This window comes from Protopterus annectens, chromosome 17.part0, assembly GCF_019279795.1.
Source record: "Protopterus annectens isolate FY-2018-M chromosome 17.part0, PAN1.0, whole genome shotgun sequence".
Lineage (NCBI taxonomy): Eukaryota > Metazoa > Chordata > Ceratodontiformes > Protopteridae > Protopterus > Protopterus annectens.
This window is the reverse complement of record NC_056751.1, coordinates 393,311,396-393,331,430: the sequence shown is the minus strand read 5'-3', so window position 1 is coordinate 393,331,430 and position 20,035 is coordinate 393,311,396. Positions and strand designations below refer to the sequence as shown.

The following is a 20,035-nucleotide window of genomic DNA, read 5'->3' as shown; positions in this document are numbered from 1 at the left end:
ACTGGAGCGCTTGTTCTCCTCGCTTGGGGTCTGGAGGAGGGGCAGAGGCAGACGCAGGCAACATGGGGGGAGGAGCCAAAGAGGCTGATCGTGGGGCTGACTGAGGGGCTAGCACACTCCTCATGACCTCGAAGGCACCCCTTCCCGGCAGAGAAGAAGGCTCAGGCTCCGAAGAAACCAGAACCCTCCCCGGCACTGAGAGGGATGGCTCCGAGGCCGATGTAGGGGCCGAGCTCACCTGTGCCGAAGCTCCGAGAAGAAGAACGGGGTCGGACAAGGGTCCGATGAGACTCGCCACCTCGGAATCGATGAGGGAGTCTCAGCGCCGAGATCCCTCCAAGGACGGCGCCATGGAAGTGATTGGAGCCGAAGGAACCGAAAGGGTAGGTATCGGTGCCAACGGTTCCACGATCCGAACCCCAACCAGCTCCGGCTCCGAACTCAAGGGGTGAGTCGAAGGAGGAACTACTGTAGAGACGGGTAAAGCCGAATCCTGATGAGGGGGGCTGGATAGCATTTTAGCCAGGGCCTGCGATTTCAGAAGTCTGCTCACCACTCTCTCCAAGTCATGGTCAGTCTCGAAGAACGAGAAGAGTGAGATCAGTGACTTCGCTCAGACTGTAACAGAGGTGACCCCGGAGCCAAGCAAATCGACTCTAGGGATGGGGACCTCGAACACTTTTGGCTCCCTGAAGGTTCCGACACCAGGATCGGAGCCGACTGAGAGGCAGGTACTTCAGTTCCGGCCGGAACCGAAGTCGAAGCAGACGCCACACCCGATGACTGCTCCGAGCTGGGAGCCGACAGCTTCGATGGCTTGGAGGGTTTCCCCTGGCTGAGTCTTAGCAGGTGACCCTTCAGGTTTTAGTAATCCTCTAAGGATTAACTTATTCCTATGCTCCTGCAGGACTCTTGGACTGAAGGCGTGACGCACCGAAAAAGAGTCCTGCAGGTGTAGGGCGCCCAAGCAGTAGACACAAGAAGTGTGACCATCTGTCAGAGACATTTTCTGACAGCATGAGTCACACTTCTTGAATCCCGATACCTTAGTAGCTTTGGACATTCTGTAAAAAGAAAAATCGCAGGAAAAAAAAAGGCCAACAGTACAACAGTAGGTAACAAGCATAAAGAACCGTACACACATATAAAAAACAGTTACCACACCTTAACAACCCACACACACTAGAACTATAATATATATATATATATATATATATATATATATATATATATATATATATATATATATATATATATATATATATATATATATATATATATGTATATATATGTATATGCATACTATAAAAAAGTACTACAACTATTTCTACCTGAAAAAACTACAAAAGGTATTTTAGAGAACAAGGGTAAGCCTCTAACTAAAACGGCTACCTTGAAGAGAGAAAAAGTGGGGGGGGGGGCTCTCTAACAGTAAAAACGATTTTTCTAAGGGGATGGGATAGATCTAAAACTACACAGAGACAAAAAGTACTAAATATGAAGACAAGATGATCAATTTCAACAATTGGCTTAAGTATTGGTGTCATTCAAAGGGGATCCAATGCCTGTCAGCTTGGGATGATATGCACGACAAGCCACGATGCTTTGCTAGGGACAGCTTGCACCTGTCACCCCTGGGCTTTCGGATATTGGCAAAAGCTCTTGCTACCCCCATAGTGCCTTTTTTAGGCAAGGCTCAAAAGACAAACCCACCTCCATAGGTATCACAAGGGATAAGAAACTATGAGTAATGCTACTCAACGCTAGAAGTCTAAACCTCAAGATGCACGCACTCGAAACTCTCCTTAGCATGGAGAACATCGATATCTGTGCAGTAACAGAAACCTGGCTCATGACTCCCGAGAGCACCCCAGCACTACCAGGTTATACCTCATACCATGCTTTTCGGCACCAAAACTTGGACCGAACCACAAAAGGAGGGGGAGTATCGATATTCAAAGATACCCACACCTCCAGGTTGGTGGCAAAACACGAAGCATCAGAGACTATCCATGTGCAACTAACAGTGGGTAAAACTGCCTTCCAGTTTATAGCCTGCTACAGACCACACTCACAGACCCAGGAACTCCACTCGGCCTTCCTGAGAACACTGGAAAATATGAAGGTCTCTCCGAACACCATTATATTGGGTGACTTCAACTACCCAAACATAGATTGGGAGCATTACTCTAGCTCCAACACCCTTGCCCAAAGGTTCCTAGAATTCATAAACTCAAATGCTATGGAACAACTTGTTACCACTCCCACAAGAGGGGAAAACATACTGGACCTGATCATCACCAACATGGGGACTCTATGCTCCAGACCAGAAGTGTATCCCTCACTGGTAAGATCAGACCATAAACTGATCTCACTGGATATTCACATCCCGACCCCTCCCCCTGCCCAGAAAACCACAGTGAAAAACTTCTCTAAAGCAAATTTCACACTCCTCAAAACCGAGGTGGAATCCTTCAAAGCCCCCGGGCCTGTGGAAAATACGGCCCAGACCGCAGAATCCTTTATAAATGCATTCTATGAACACCTTCAGGAATGCATGGATCACGCAATCCGAAATAAAACCAAGACCCAATCCTCCAAAGGCAGACGACCTGTCTGGTGGACCCCAGCTATAAACAAAACTATACAATAGAAGGAGGAAGCTACTACATGATAGAGCAAAATCCCAAAAAGGGAAGGCATCTCTGATCAGTATTAGCAAAAAACTAAGGGCACTCATAAAATCGTCAAAGGCCAGCTTTGAGAGAAAAATTGCACAGGACACTAAGGATAATCACAAGGCTTTCTTTAGTTGTGTTAGGAACCTGGGTGGGAATTCCCAGATATGCTCAGAATTAGTCCAAAATGACAAAAAATACACTGATCCCACAGACATTGCCAACATCCTAGCTGACAGGTTCAGCAAACTTCTCCCCCCCCCCACCAAAAGGGCAAATATCTATCCCAGCAGAGTGCTGCCCCCCTGACATCTCAGATGCTCAGGTGGGAGCCGCCCTCTCCAAAGCAAAAAACACAGCATCAATGGGACCAGACGGTGTCCCAGGCTGCGTCCTACATGAACTCCAAGAAGAGCTAAACCCAAACATAAAACTACTGTTCAATCTCAGCCTTACTACAGGATATGTACCCTAAGAGTGGCGTACAGCAACAGTGGTCCCTCTCCACAAAGGTGGTGCCTCAACGGACCCTGGAAACTATCGCCCCATAAGCCTGACTAGCTTGGTCTGCAAAGCTATGGAAAGGATCATCATGGAACTCATAAATAAAGATATTGGGGACCTACAGACACTGGATCCTACCCAGTTTGGCTTTAAGGGCAGATCCTGCCTCTTAAACCTGGTTGACTTCTTTGAAACAGTCACCAAGGCCATTGACGAAGGGAAGGTGGTCCACACAGCCTATCTGGACCTCGCAAAAGCCTTCGATACAATACCCCACTCGGGCATTATAGATAAGCTCACCAGCTTAAATATAAACCCCTATGTCACTAGATGGATTGCAAACTGGCTCAAGGACAGAACCCACATGGTTAGAATTGCTGGAGCCATGTCAAGACTCCAAACCAGTTACAAGTGGCGTCCCACAAGGCTCAGTCCTGGGACCTCTCTTGTTTGGTATATATTTCTCGGAGGTACAGGCCAACATGGAAGGACTGTGGCTGACCAAGTTCGCAGATGACTGCAAACTGGGCGCCATAATCGACTCTCCAGCCGACACAAGCATCCTCCAAAAGGGCCTCATAGAAACAGACAACTGATGCCAGAGCCATGGCCTCAAGCTAAACGCCAAAAAGTGTATAGTCATCCCCTTTGGCAAAAACAAAGTGCCCACAAATTACCACATAGGTGGTAATCCATTAAGTACAGAAGAAGTAATTAGGGACCTGGGGACCCAAGTTGATAACAATCTCTCATTTGACAACCACGTGGCCAAAGTGGTTAGAAAAACATTTTATATAGCCCACCTGATCATGAAGGGATTCACATCTAGATTAGGGGAGGTCATCGTGCCTCTTTACTCATCCCTCATCAGGCCCATAATCGAGTACAATGCCCCTTTTGGGATGTACCTTACCAAACACCTGCAGCAACTGGAAAGACCCCAAAAGTACCTCACCAAGAGGATCAAAGGGCTCAAACAGATGCCATATGCTGCCCGGTTAAAGAAACTCCAGCTCTACTCAGTGGCATACCGCCTGCTCAGAGGTGACCTGTGCCTGACGTATAAGGCCATGTCCAACCCGGAATTAAGGGACATGCTGCACCTCAAAAAATCCAAATCCCATCGAGCTACACACTCGAGAGCCTTGAACCTCAGCACTGAAATAAATAGGACATGCTGGAGGGACAGATTCATAACCCAGAGGCTCCCTTCACTCTGGAATAAATTCCCAGTCCAGGTTAGGCAGAGTCCCTCATTGACTCTCTTCAAGAGGAATCTTGATGAGTGGATGGGAGATCGTAGGTTTACCCCGGGTATCACTTCTGTGTCACTGTTAGACAGAGGCACAGTATACTAACCTCGAAAAAGGGCATAGCAAAATTAATTTAAAATGGGTGGCGAAAGCCAAACATACTCTGGCTAGGCTTACAAATGCCCTAGGGCAGATAGCCTAGTATGAACCTATGAACCTATAATAAGAACTAAACGCTACTTATATGAAAACATTTTTTATAAAAAACCTATCAAGACAAAAATACAACCTGAGCCAGCAAAAGCAACCTCGTAGCAGAAGCAGCAAACGAGATCTGGGGATCTAGCACAAGGCATTGTGGGATATGGGGAGGCCTTGAGCCAGTAAATAGCTCTCCAGCTTTAGAAGATGGCCGAGTCGGAGATGAGGATCGGCTCTGAACCCAACCAGCAAGAATGAAGGCGAGATAGACAACTTAACATCAATGATTACTCCATTATGACAGTCTGTCTTTACTTACAACACTCAAAAACTCAAAGCACGGTCAAGGAATACATTTTTACGTATCCACTAGTCAGAGACACTTGTAAGTATTCAAAACAAAACATAAAAGAAAAGCCAATAAGGGCTTCAGCTGAGATTCCTATCCTTGGAGAACTCATTCATTTAATCCTTCCATCTCCACAGCCTGAATGGGAAGGACAGTTAATTTGCCCATAAAGACAATGGGTATCATCTCAAACAGCTCACAGGATACTAGCAAGAGCAACATTCCCCCACTTGGAGTCCAACAGTTCTAGGTTATAAACTGAAGGACAGACAAGAAATGTAAAAACATCTACAGATGACACTATCAGTCTATTGTTACACTTGTGCCATTTTACTATCCCCTTAATTCCTCCCACCTTATTTTCCATCTATATGAACATGCTGGTAGAAGCTGAACACCTGTAAGGGTTCACTACACAAGCAGTGGGTTTTGGTTTATTGTGCATGTGTGCATTTTTTTTTGCAAACTATGTACGTATGTATGTGTGCCACAAAACATAGGTGATGACTAAAATGAGATTACTGGAACAACCAGTTTCCAAATCATACAAACTCACAACTGGATCTCACTTGCTCTGCTTGGTTAAGGATTTTTACAGGATAAAAACCTCCTTTACTGCAGTCCCAAGAGACCTCAGCCCCACATTTTGGATATAGCTTAGGACTTCATCTGCTACACAAGATAAAGGTTCACTTATTCTTAAAGGCAACAGAAAATGAATGTGTATGCATGCCTTCAATATCAGTGGAAATATTTCCATATTCCTTTATGCTTGTGAGTCATGATTTGACTAACTACATATCACGGACGGAAAAATGATGTCACACATTGACAAGCACAACACTTCTAATGTACTAAGTTTAAACTAAATTCTGCAATACAGCTTTTTACTGAAAAATATATAAAACTTAAAGTATAACTGACCTTATTGTCAGAATCCACCTCATCATCATCATCTTCTAATTCCTGAAACCAAACAACAGTGTTACAATGCACACTATAAAAAAAAATTAAAACTTACAGTTTACAAAGATAAAATCCCACACCTAAAGTGCCTGAATACCTACTCCACAAACATCCACTACAGCTCAAAGAGAAGTGGAACTTTCTACCACTCAATAGTCAATATGTAACAAGAGAAGGCATCAACTACAAGAGCACCCTTTTTACTAAGGAGTGCTAAGATAAGAAGTCATCTGTTCAGCTAACCTGATGGCAAATGTTAGCTATGGAGTCCTACAAAACAGGCTACTTAAATTAGTTGTAGTAGTTTCGCTTGAAGTAAACTGAGGAGGAAACTTTCATAAAGGTCATATTTTAGAAAGCCACAGCAGTGACCATCAAAATAACAAGGGAGCAGGGGACTTCATCTTGTCTACACTTGATGCAAAGGACAGCAAAATTAAAGCAACTCCTTTCCTCAATAATCATGCAAGTCTGGTGTCATACTGAAGGGGTGGGGTAGGGGGAGTAAAAGATCTGGATTCTACTAATTTGAGGGGGAAACTATGAGCTTTCCTAAATCAGAATGGACTACCTATTAGAAAAACAATGGTGAGTGCACTCCTACTTAAACCTTTAAAATGGCCCTCTCCAGTCGGTAGATTTATGGATGGTTCTTTATGTCCTCTCACTCTCATATGACTTGAAAAGTTTTTAGAGTGCCATTTACAGGAGTATGTCTCCTTTAGTCAACCCAGTACCTCTGCCCCTGGCTCAGATATGGTCCATAATAATCACCAATTCCCAATACCAAAGCAAACAAGTTCCCACGTGCACTAGAAATCTGTAATAGGTGTCACAAACAAAAAAAGCTATTACCATGGAAATTAATTTGCATAAATCCATGTGCCTTGGACCGTTGCACAAGTGCATGGAGGAGGTGAAAACAACCTACTGCAGCTGCAGGGACCTACAGACAAGACCAAAACTCAACACTACCACAATTCATGGTAACCATTCCAGTGGGTACAGAAACAGGGAATATACTTACACATTTAATACTTAAAGAATATAAGGGAAGCTAGACAATAATAAAAATGACAAGTAAGGGTCAAGATGCCCCACTTTTTTTTCTTAATATAAACACCATTATTGAATTATCACTTGTTGAAAACGTACTGGACCTGATCATCACCAACATGGGGACTCTATGCTCCAGACCAGAAGTGTATCCCTCACTGGTAAGACCAGACCATAAACTAATCTCACTGGATATTCACATCCCGACCCCACCCCCTGCCCAGAAAACCACAGTGAAAAACTTCTCTAAAGCAAATTTCACACTCCTCAAAACCGAGGTGGAATCCTTCAAAGCCCCCGGGCCTGTGGAAAATACGGCCCAGACCGCAGAATCCTTTATAAACACATTCTATGAACACCTTCAGGAATGCATGGATCATGCGATCCCAAATAAAACCAAGACCCAATCCTCCAAAGGCAGACGTCCTGTCTGGTGGACCCCAGTCATAAACAAACTATACAATAGAAGGAGGAAGCTACTAAATGATAGAGCAAAATCCCTAAAAGGGGAGGCATCACTGATCAGTATTAGCAAAAAACTAAGGGCACTCATAAAATTGTCTAAGGCCAGCTTCGAGAGAAAAACTGCACAGGACACTAAGGATAATCACAAGGCTTTCTTTAGTTATGTTAGGAACCTGGGTGGTAATTCCCAGATATGCTCAGAATTAGTCCAAAATGACAAAAAATACACTGAACCCACAGACATTGCCAATATCCTAAGCTGACAGGTTCAGCGCAAACTTCTCCCCTCCCACCAAAGGGCAAATATCTATCCCAGCAGAGTGCTGCCCCCCTGACATCTCAGATGCTCAGGTAAGAGCCACCCTCTCCAAAGCAAAAAACACAGCCTCAATGGGACCAGATGGTGTCCCGGCTTCCTACATGAACTCCAAGAACAGCTAAACCCAAACATAAAACTACTGTTCAATCTCAGCCTTACTACAGGATATGTGCCCAAAGAGTGGCATGCAGCAACAGTGGTCCCTCTCCATAAAGGTGGTGCCTCAACGGATCCTGGAAACTATCGCCCCATAAGCCTGACTAGCTTGGTCTGCAAAGCTATGGAAAGGATCATCATGGACCTCATAAATAAAGATATTGGGGACCTACAGACACTGGATCCTACCCAGTTCGGCTTTGTTAAGGGCAGATCCTGCCTCTTAAACCTGGTTGATTTCTTTGAAACAGTCACCAAGGCCACTGACGAAGGGAAGGTGGGCCACACAGCCTACCTGGACCTCGTAAAAGCCTTCGATACAATACCCCACTCGGGCATTATAGATAAGCTCACCAGCTTAAACATAAACCCCTATGTCACTAGATGGATTGCAAACTGGCTCAAGGACAGAACCCACATGGTTAGAATTGCTGGAGCCATGTCAGACTCCAAACCAGTTACAAGTGGTGTCCCACAAGGCTCAGTCCTGCGACCTCTCGTTCGGTATATATTTCTCGGAGGTACAGGCCAACACGGAAGGACTGTGGCTGACCAAGTTCGCAGATGACTGCAAACTGGGCGCCATAATCGACTCTCCAGCCGACACAAGCATCCTCCAAAAGGGCCTCATAGAAGCAGACAACTGGTGCCAGAGCCATGGCCTCAAGCTAAATGCCAAAAAGTGTATAGTCATCCCCTTTGGCAAAAACAAAGTGCCCACAAATTACCACATAGGTGGTAATCCATTAAGTACAGAAGAAGTAATTAGGGACCTGGGGACCCAAGTTGATAGCAATCTCTCATTTGACAACCACGTGGCCAAAGTGGTTAGAAAAACATTTTATATAGCCCACCTAATCATGAAGGGATTCACAACTAGATCAGGGGAGGTCATCGTGCCTCTTTACTCATCCCTCATCAGGCCTATAATTGAGTACAATGCCCCTTTTGGGATGTACCTTACCAGACACCTGCAGCAACTGGAAAGACCCCAAAAGTACCTCACCAAGAGGATCAAAGGGCTCAAACAGATGCCATATGCTGCCCGGTTAAAGAAACTCCAGCTCTACTCAGTGGCATACCGCCTGTTCAGAGGCGATCTGTGCCTGACGTATAAAGCCATGTCGTCCAACCCGGAATTAATGGACATGCTGCACCTCAGAAAATCCAAATCCCATCGAGCTCTGGCTCGAGACTTGAACCTCAGCACTGAAATAAATAGGACATGCTGGAGGGACAGATTCATAACCCAGAGGCTCCCTTCACTCTGGAATAAAATCCCAGTCCAGGTTAGGCAGAGTCCCTCATTGACTCTCTTCAAGAGGAATCTTGATGAGTGGATGGGAAATCGTAGGTTTACCCTGGGTTTCACTTCTGTGCCACTGTTAGACAGAGGCACAGTATACTAACCTCGAAAAAGGGCATAGCAAAATAAATTTAAAATGGGTGGCGAAAGCCAAACACATTCTGGCTAGGCTTATAAATGCCTTAGGGCAGATAGCCTAGTATGAACCTATGAACTTGGGTCATAGGCAACCCAGCCACTGGGGATGCACAAGCCAGTGCATTTCTTTGTGCCGGTCCCAAGCCAAGATAAATGGGGAGGGTTGCATCAGGAAAGGCATCCGGCATAAAATTTTGCCAAATCATACATGCAGACAACAGTACAGAAATACATACCAGATCTGTCGAGGCCAGGGTTAACAATGACAGCCACCAGTACTGCTGGCCAACAGGGTGCTGGTGGAAATTGGGCTACTGTTGGCTGAAGGAGGAGAAGAGGGGGGAGGCATGCCCTAAGGCAGGTAAAGGCTAGGACTGTGATAGTGAATGTCAGAACTTTGAATGTTGGCGGTATGACTGGTATAGGGAGAGAGCTAGCTGATATGACTGACCGAAGGAAGGTTGGTATATTGTGTGTGCAAGAGACCAGATGGAAGAGAAGCAAGGCTAGGTGTACTGGAGGCAGTTTCAAATTGTTTTATCATGCTGTGGATGGGAGGTGGAAATGGTGTAGGCATTGTCCTGAAGGAAGAGTATGCTAGGAGTGTTATGGAGGTGAAAAGAGTGTCGAATAGAGTAATGTTTATGAAGCTGGAAATTGATGGTGTAATCATGAATGTTAGTGAATAAGCTCCACAAGTTGGGTGTGCAATGGATGAGAAAGAAAAATTTTGGAGTGAGTTGGATGAAGTGGTGATGACTGTACCCCGAGGGTGAGAGACTGGTGATTGGAGCAGATTTCACTGGGCATGTTGGTGAAGGGAACAGAGGGGATGAGGAAGTGATGGGTAGGTATGGTTAAGCAAAGGAATGCAGAAGGTCAGACAGTAGTGGATTTTGCGAAAAGGATGGACATGGCTGTGATGAATACGTATTTTAATAGGAGGGAGGAGCATAGGGTGACATACAAGAGTAGAGGAAGATGCACACAGGTGGATTATATCTTATGTAGAAGGACCAGTCTGAAGGAGATTGGAGACTGTAAAGTGGTGGCAGGTGAAAGTGTAGTTAGGGCAGCACAGGATGGTGGTTTGTAGGATGACACTGGTGATCAAGAAGAGGAGGATGAGTGTGAGGGCAGCACCAATGATCAAATGGCGAAATTGAAAAAGGGTAATTGTGAGGTGATGTTCAGGGAAGAGTTAAGACAGGCACTGGACAGCAGTGAAGAGTTACTGAATAGCTGGGTAACTACAGCAGAGCTAGTAAGAGAGATTGCTAGAAATGTGCTTGGTGTGACATCTGGAAAGAGGAAGGAGGACAAGGAGACCTGGTGGTGGAATGAAGAAGTACAGGAGAGTATACACAGAAAGAGGTTGGCGAAGAAGTGGGATTGTCAAACAGATGAAAGTAGACAATAGTATAAGGAGATGAGGTGCATGGCAAAGAGAGAGGTGGCGAAGGCTAAGGATAAGGCATATGAAGAGTTGTATAACAGGTTGGACACCTAAGGAGGGAGAAAAGGACCTGTACCAATTGGCTAGACAGAGGGACCGAGCTAGTAAAGATGTGCAGCAGGTAAGGGTGATAAAGGATAATGAGGTAAACGTACTCACAAGCGAGGAGTGTGTGTTGAGCAGATGGAGAGAGTGCTTTGCGGGGTTGATGAATGAAGAGAATGAGAGGGAGAGAAGGTTGGATAATGTGCGGATAGTGAATCATGAAGTGCAGTGGATTAGCAAGGAGGAAGTAAGGATAGCTATGAAGATGATGAAGAAAGTACAGTTGTGTACACTTACCATAAATGTAGATGTTAGAGTGCATTCACTGTTGCAGTCATTACATTTGGGTAATCTTGCTGGCAGGCTGCCCTCAGTTGGCCTGAGTTCCAAAGTTCTGGGTCCTGCGTCGGCTGCTGTCACCCCTTCCCTGACGTCAGGTCGTCAGCGGTATAAAAGAAGCAGCCGACGCCATTTTCTTTAGTTTTTCTTGCCCAGATGTCAGGTGCCCCCTAAAAGGGTTGCCAAAATTTATATATATATATATATATATATATATATATATATATATATATATATATATATATATATATATATATAATTACATGCAACAATATAAACTTTACCTTCATTTACAAGCAAATACACCACAAAGGTTGTATAAATCAGAGAAGGAAAGATAGATCCCATCAGAAGAAAAGGGGGATGGCGGGTGGGTAACCTGGACTGCAACAGTGAATACACTCGAACGTCTACATTTATGTTAAGTATACACAACTGTACTATGTTCTTCGTGTTTCAATGTTGCAGTCATTACCATTTGGGTACAGTCCCAAAGCTATGGTTGGGAGGCTGGAGCTAAACAGCATTAGGAGCGACTATGAGGCCCTGCAGAACTGCAGTGGCAAAGCCTGCCCTGGATTTAGAGTAGAGTGGCAGATGCTAGTGTTCTGTAAAGGTGTGCACTGAACTAAAAGTAGCAGCCTCTAAAATATCCTTGGTACTTACTCCCCTGAGAAAGGCTGCTGAAGTGGCTGCAGCTCTGGTTGAATGTGGCCTAATGCCCTTAGGCACTGGTTTGTCATGGTGTACATTGCAGAAATGAATGCAGTGGCCTATCCACTTTGAAATAGTCTACTTTGAGATGGCCTTTCCTTGTGATCCTGCAGCATATATCACTAGTAATTGCTCTGTCTTTCTGAAAACTTTGGTTCTGTCCAAGTAGAATCTAAGCTGTCTTTGTACATCCAAAGAATGCATAATTCGCTCCCCCTTGTTCTGTGGATTTGGATAAAAAAAGTTGGCAGGTGAATAGTTTGGTTAAGAGCCACAATGGACACCACCTTAGGCATAAATGTTGGGTTTGTCCTCAGAGAGACCCTGTCTGGATAAAAAATGATAAAAGGTTCCACAGCCATGAGTGCCTGTAGCTCTGAAACTCGTCTTGCAAAAGTTATTGCTAGGAGCAGAGCTGTTTTCCAAGATAAAAACTTTATATCAGCAGTAGAAGCTGGCTCAAAAGGAGGCAGGGTGAGTTTTTCCAAGACATAGTTGAGGTCCCATGCAGGCATTGGTGATCTCCTTGGAAGCCTTAAATTTTTGGCTCCTCTGAGGTACTGCTTTAGTAAGGGATGAGAAAAGATTGGTGGCTCTGCGTTGTAATGAGCCGAAATGGCAGAGGCATGAATTTTAATAGATGAAAAAGATAGGTCTTTGTTCAGCATCTCAGTTAAGTATTGCAAAATCTGAGGAATATTTGGCACAGCTGTATCAGTTTCTTGTGCCTGGTTCCAAGCACAGAATCTCTTCCATTTTCCAGCATAAAATTTTCTAGTACTGAGCCTTCTGGCTTCCAAAATGACATCCATCACAGCTTTATGGAGAGGCGTGGTTTGTATGACTACATTATCCGCCATGCTGCCAGGTTTAAAGTCCTGAGTTGGCTGTGCAGGATCTGATTGTTTTGCTGGGACAGCAGATAAGGTATCTGAGGTAAGGTCCAAGCTGGGCATTGGGACAAGTTCCTTAGTACTGGATACCAGTACTGGCGGGGTCAGTCTGGGGCAATCAGTATCATCTTTGGCTTCTCCTGTCTGACTTTTAGGAGTACCTTGGGGAGGAGAGGCAGTGGGGGAAAGGCATATACTGATCGGTTTTTCCAGCTGAAAGATAGGAAGTCCACTTTCCATGCTTCTCTGTGATAAATCCTTGTGCAGAATATCTTTTTAGTTGGTAGTTGTGAGGGGAGGCAAATAGATCTATGTCCAGGCATCCCCATTTCCTTGTTATCATGCTGAAGACTTATGGATCCAGCTGCCACTCGTGGGGATCCATGAGGTTTCTGCTTAGTTCATCTGCCAGAGTATTTTTCGTTCCTGGCAGGAATTGTGCCTGGAGATGTACTTAAGTCAAAGCTGTGTCCCACAAAGTCATGGCAAGTCTGCAAAGGGGGTAAGAATATGTGCCCCCCTGCTTGTTTATATACCACATGACCGTGGTGTTGTCTATCAGTAGTTGTCCTGGATGAAGTAGGTCCTTGAAGGCTGTCAGGGCATTTTGAACAGCTAGCATCTCTTTTTGATTGATATGTAGATGCATTTGGTTTGAGGTCCATGTGCCCTGAATGCATCTTCCTGCCACGTGGGGCCCCCAGGCATAATCTGATGCATCCGTTGTTAGTGTCTGCCTGGCTGGGGGTAATGTGAATGGCTGCCCCTTGTTTTTTGTTACAAGCCTTTGCCCACCATCAAAACTCCTGTTGCAGGCAGGGAATGAGAGTAATCATAGTTTCCAGGCTGTGGCAATGTTGAGTCCAAACACTTTTTAGGTACCACTGAAGTTTCCTCATATGCAGTCTTGCATATGGAATTAGTAGGATGCCATGAAGCCCAAAGCCTGCAGAATTTTTCTTGCAAATAACTGGGCCTTTGTTGCCAACATTTTGAAATAGGTAGTCAGCTGCCTTTGTTTGTCTGGCGTGAGATAAGCCATCTGGGCAGTTGTATTTAAGCTTGCACCCAGGAATATTATCTCTTGAGAGGGTACTAGTTTTGATTTATTTTCGTTGACTGTGTACGCTAGGCAAGTTAGAAGTCTTTTCAAAAACGCCAGATGCTGTAGAAGAATGTCCTTGTTCACTGCTTGAATTAGACAGTCCAAGTAAGGATATATTTGTATTCCTCTTTGCCTGCAGAATGCAATTACTGGTGTCAGGCACTTTGTAAAGACCCTGGGCACAGTAGATAAGCCAAAGGGCAGTGGAGAGAATTGGTAATGCATTGAGTCAGCCTTGAATCTGAGGTATCTTCTGCATATTTGTCTGACTGGGACATGCAGGTATGCCTATTTTAGGTGTAAAGTCACAAGCTAAGTGTTCTTGCCCAGCATGGGCAGAAGCTGCTGCAAAGTCAACATCATGAATTTTGGTATATCCAGGAATGTGTTCAGAATAAATAGGTCCAGTATTGGCCTCCAGGCCTTGTCCTTTCTGGGTGCCAAGAACAGTCTTGAGTAAAATCCTTGTCCCTGCTCTTGCTCTGGTACTTGTTGAATGGCCCCCATGTCCATGAGGGATGAGACTTGTTTTTGTGTCTCTGCCCATTGATTTTTTGGCAGATCTGGCCAGCCGTTTGCCTTTGGCAGGGTATGGAAATGGAACTTGTAGCCTTGTGACACGATATTTAGAACCTTGGAGGTAGAAGCACCCCATTGCTTTGACCTGTATGAACCTTGCGCCTGGGATCTGCCTCTAGGGCGTCTGGATCTGCCCCTTTGAGGTCTGTCTAACACAGGAAAGGACCAATTCATTGTTGGCCAGTGACTACTAAACCTAGGTGGCTGTACTTGTAAAAAAATCTTTGACCGTTTGCATAGATTTAGCTTTGTCCTCCATTTTCTTTAACATCCTCTTCTGCCTTAACACCAAACAAAGTATCATGCTGTAAAGGTGCATCTAATAATTTAACTTTGACATGATCAAGCAGATTTTGCTCCTTTAACCAAGCATGCCTCCTAATTACAGAACCCATAACTGTGGCCCTGCAGGAGGCCTCCAAAGAATCAAAACCACATTGCAAATTATGCTTTCCAACTTGTTCAGCTGCATGCAATAAATCCTACATTTCCTTGTTTTCTGCACATTCAGAATTTAACAACGATTTTCTGTATAAGCAATGCCATGACATGTTGCTGATATTAGAGCATATGCAACTGACAGTTTAAGGCCCTTATAGCCAAGGTAGCAGATGTGTAAACCTTTTTTCCCCATCTTTCTAGTCCCTAGAATCTCTGTCAGAGGGGGTAGGGTTTTTTTCGCAGCGGAAGCCTTAACTCCTTTGGGACCCTGAGAAATAGTTTCTGGGTCTGCTGCAGGGTTTTTAGAAAGGAATTTGTGAGAGTCAGGAACCCTGTAATATCTGTCAGGCTTAACAGGAGCTGGAGGTAAGGAGTCAGTGGTAAGACTAGACTCCGAAAACACATCTACAATGTCTAACACAGGTGGGATGGCTAGTGGCCTGTGTTGAGGTAGTAAAAGGAAATCCCTGAACCTCTTTTTAGATGCTGAAAAATCTTGGCTCTCCAGTGGAAATGCTCCCTTCATGGTATGCAAGGTTTCCCCAAAAGAACAGTCCTCTGGAGGAGAAGCTGAAGGTATAGATTTCTTCAGCATCAGAATCCTTATAGGGGGGGAAGAGAATATTCCTGATCAGAAGAGGAATCAGAAGAAATGAAAACCTGATCCGAAGATTCATAATCAGTCTCTTGCCTAGGCCTCTTATAAGGAGGGGGATGGGAACCCCTGATCAAGGTAATCAAGTCTTCGGCCATTTTGAGCATCTGTTTTTTGGGCATAGAGGCCTGACCACGTGGCTCTTGAGTTTGTTTCTTTGCTTTAGAAGGTGCTTTAGTCTTTGTCTCTGAAGCTGAAGTCGGTTTAATGTAAAGATGTTTAGGTATGAATACACCATCAGAAGCCGGTGCCTGCTCAGCAGCTCTGGACCCATCTGAAGGAATAGTATCCAAGGCTCCAATACCTTGAGTTTCCAGCGGCATGACAGACTCCACGTTGGAGTCGGTAGCCGCCTGTGACTCTAAAGTAGCGGGCGTCAGGGGCTGCAAAAGAGCCTCACTGAAAACCGGCGACTGGCTTAGGAGAAGCTTCTTTGCTGGTTTTGAGCCTCGGTTGTCTATCTCTCTCCTTTTATTTGCGTTTTTTGTGAACTCCGGTAGTCGGATGGCTATCCGACGACATTTCTGGATAATTAAACCGGCGTCCAAAATAGTTTAAAGCAAAATCATACCAACGCTTAATAGTGCGTTGGTTAAATCTAGCACAGAACCGACAATCAGAAACTTTGTGATCAGGGCCTAGGCAAGGAATACAGTAAGAATGAAAATCCTTATGAGGTATTTGCTTTCCACAAGAAATACAATTATTTACTTTTTCTGACATTGGTCTGGAGCAAGAAAAAAGTTTCCCCAACGGGGTACTTAGCTTTATTGAAGACTTCGGATCTGAAACTCGAACACGAAAATCTCAGGAGTCGGCCGACCGGCACTTGCGAACTGCTTCTGCTTCGGGCACCGCGCAACAAGAAAGACTAAAGAAAATGGTGTTGGCCGCTTCTTTTATACCCCTGATGACCTGATGTCAGGGAAGGGGCGACAGCAGCCGACGCAGGACTCAGGACTTTGGAATTCAGGCCGACTGAAGGCAACCTGCCAGCAGGATTACCCAAATGTAATGACTGCAACAGTGAAACACGAAGAACGTTGGAAAGGCTGTTGGTCCAGATGACATACCTGTGGAAGCATGAAGGTGTTTAGGTGAAATGGCAGTGGAGATTTTAACTAGATTGTTTAATGAAATCTTGGAAAGTGAGATGATGCCTGAGGAAAGGAGAAAAAGTGTTTTCGTACCGATTTTTAAGAATAAGGGTGATGTGCAGAGCTGTAGTAACTACAGAGGGATTAAACTGATCAGTCACAGAATGAAGTTATGGGAAAGAGTAGTGGAAGCTAGGTTAAGAAGGGAAGTGATGATTAGTGATCAGCAGTATGGTTTCATGACAGGAAAGAGCACTACAGATGCGATGTCTGCTCTGAGAGTGTTGATGGAGAATACAGAGAAGGTCTGAAGGAGTTGCAGTGTGTCTTTGTGGATTTAGAGAAAGCATATAACAGGGTGCCTATAGAGGAGTTGTGGTATTGTATGAGGAAGTCGGGAGTGTCAGAGAAGTATGTAAGAGTGGTACAGGATATGTACAAGGGTAGTGTGACAGCGGTGAGGTCTGCGGTGGGAGTGACGGATGCGTTTAAGGTGGAGGTGGGATTACATCAAGGATCAGCTCTGAGCCCTTTCTTACTTGCAATGGTGATGGACAGGTTAACAGACGAGATCAGACAGGAGTCCCCGTGGACTATGATGTTTGCAGATGACATTGTGATCTGTAGTGAGAATAGGCAACAGGTGGAGACGACCCTGGAGAGGTGGAGATATGCTCTAGAGAGAAGAGGAATGAAGGTCAGCAGGACTAAGAATGTGTGTGTGAATGAGAGGGAGGATAGAGGAATGGTGAGGATGCAGAGAGTAGAGGTGGCGAAAGTGGATGAGTTTAAGTACTTGGGATCAACAGTTCAGAGTAATGGTGAGCGTGGAAGAGAGGTGAAGAAGAGAGTACAGGCAAGATGGAGTGGGTGGAGAAGAGTGTCAGGAGTGATTTGTGACAGACGAGTACAAGTAAGAGTGAAAGGGAAGGTCTACAAGAGTGTAGTGAGACCAGCTATGTTACATGGGTTGGAGACAGTGGCATTGACAAAGGCAGGAGTCAGAGCTTGACATGGCAGAGTTGAAGATGTTAAGATTTGCACTGGGTGTGACGAGGATGGACAGGATTAGGAATAAGTACATTAGAGGGTCAGCCCAGGTTGGAAGGTTTGGAGACAAAGCCAGAGAGGCAAGATTACATTGGTTTGGACATGTGCTGAGGAGGGATGCAGAGTATATTAGGAAAAAGATGCTAAGGATGAAGCTGCCAGGTAACAGGAAAAGAGGAAGGCCTAAGATAAGGTTTATGGATGTGGTGAGAGAGGATATGCAGGTGGTTGGTGTGACAGAGCAAGATGCAGAGGACAGGAAGAAATGGAAACAGTTGATCTGCTGTGGCGACCCCTAACGGGAGCAGCCGAAAGACGATGACGACTTGGTTCATAGGCAAATTTACATTTATATAAAAGTAATCAAACTCCATTAACAAATTCATGTTTACAAACATTATATTTCAGATATACTGCTCATATCCTATAGCCTAAGCAACACTACATAACTGTTCAATTCCTGCCCTTTTTTTAAAACAAGAAACATCTTTACTAAATCACTTAAGACACAGGCAATAACTACATTTATCAACAAAAACACTATTTGCAAAACTGATCCAAACATAGGCACTGCTGGTGAAGGCAGATACCACAAATTTATTTAAGCTTGTGTAAAGCACAATATAGCTTTTAGTCTGTGTGCAACAGACTTATCTAGAATACACACATCAAATGCTGCTTTTAAATGATTCTCCCCTTAACATAAAATACCTGTAATCAGGTCTTAAAGGTATAACAGTTAAAACTTTCCAAAATAATACTAGTATTATATACATTAAAAATCAACAATGTTAAATATAAACATATAAAATTCAGCTAAGTTGAAATAACCACCCTATCATATGTTTATTTTAAAATACAACATAAAAAATGTTTTATTCCTAAAAAGCACACAAAACAAGATAAAATGCTGATATTTAATAGCCCTTGTTTTTAGCATTGGAACTAGGGACACAGTTTCGTTAATCCCTGGGTAGTGTGTGGCACGCAACTTTACCTACCACAACTCCCTTACCTCCTGATGATTTTTACACACACCCCCCCCCCCCCCCAGGTTAGGTATCACATTCTCCAATATACAAAATAAAAACTCTTTGTAGATGGAACATTTAATGGAGTATCTATATAAAGCACTGTTAATGTTTTTCACTCCTATTTCATACCCATGTTCATAGATTCACTTTTTAAGACACCTCTTGGGTCTTCCAGACATAAAAAGCTGGGCATTTACTACAGGTAGCTACAAAGACCACTCCTTTACTAGTGTAGTTTCCATATCTAGGGTATATACTAGTCTTAGCTGAGTCTTTCAATTAAACAACTGGTTGTTTTAAATATGTTTACATTGCACACAGCTGCCACATTTTTTCGAACCCTTGTTGTAGGAAGAGCAGCAGGGGTCTGAGATGAAGCAGGCCTCAGGTCCAAGAAGGCCTGAAAGAGAGATTGGGAAAATACTTGCCAATAAGGCAAATCTTCTGATGGGGTAGAAGGATGCTTAGACTTCTGTTTCCTTTTAAGAGTAGGAGTCTTAGGTCCTGGCTGAGTAGGTGAAGGCCTAGTGTCCATCAGCCTAGGACTAGATGCACCTTCCTTGGTAGCGGATGGTAACTCTGGCTGTTTGAACAAATCTGGTTCCCCCAACATTGGAGGCCAACTTCACAGGTACCTCCGCAGACGTGCAGGCTAGAGAAAAGGGCGGTGTCTGAAGCAGTACCCGACAAAGTCGCCAAGCCTATCTGACGTACCTCATCCCCTAGACCGGCAGCTGGCAAGACGTCCGTAATCAGAGGGACAGTATCTGGCCTAGCTACTTTGGCCTTCTATTCTGTCAGTTCTACCGAGACAGCCACTTCCGATTCCATACCTAAGGCAAGGCACTTCAGGCGTTGGTTCTCAAAGAAAAGTTTTAAGGTTGCGAGACGACTGTACAGTGTTTTAGGAACAAACTACTGGCAGATGGAACACTCTTTGCAGTCGTGGGAAGGCTCTAAGTAAAATAAGCAGAGGTCGTGGCTGTCTTTGTGCGGAATTTGCTGACCGAACTTTCATTTTCCCTTCCTGGACAACATGGACAGAATCAACTCTGGCTAAATTATACAGCAACCTAAGCTATCAGAAAAAAGAGAGAAATAATTCCCCAATGGAGTACTTATCTTTTCAGGAGTCATTTGCACACACAAAGAGCGAGCTGACATTCGACCGGTGGCAGAGAAGTTCTGAGGTCTGTGCGTGCGGACGTCACATTTATGGCCCATGATTTCTGGTCC

The 20,035-nt window shown here is 44.5% G+C and overlaps 1 long non-coding RNA gene across 1 annotated transcript in view; it reads right to left on the bottom strand.

Annotated features, from left to right (window-relative positions):
- The window catches only part of LOC122791819, a 623,348-nt gene that overhangs the window by 430,097 nt on the left and 173,216 nt on the right, over window positions 1–20,035 (bottom strand). The window contains exon 2 of the long non-coding RNA XR_006363202.1: window positions 5,910–5,951. This is a non-coding gene — a long non-coding RNA (uncharacterized LOC122791819). The remainder of the gene's footprint in view (window positions 1–5,909; window positions 5,952–20,035) is intronic.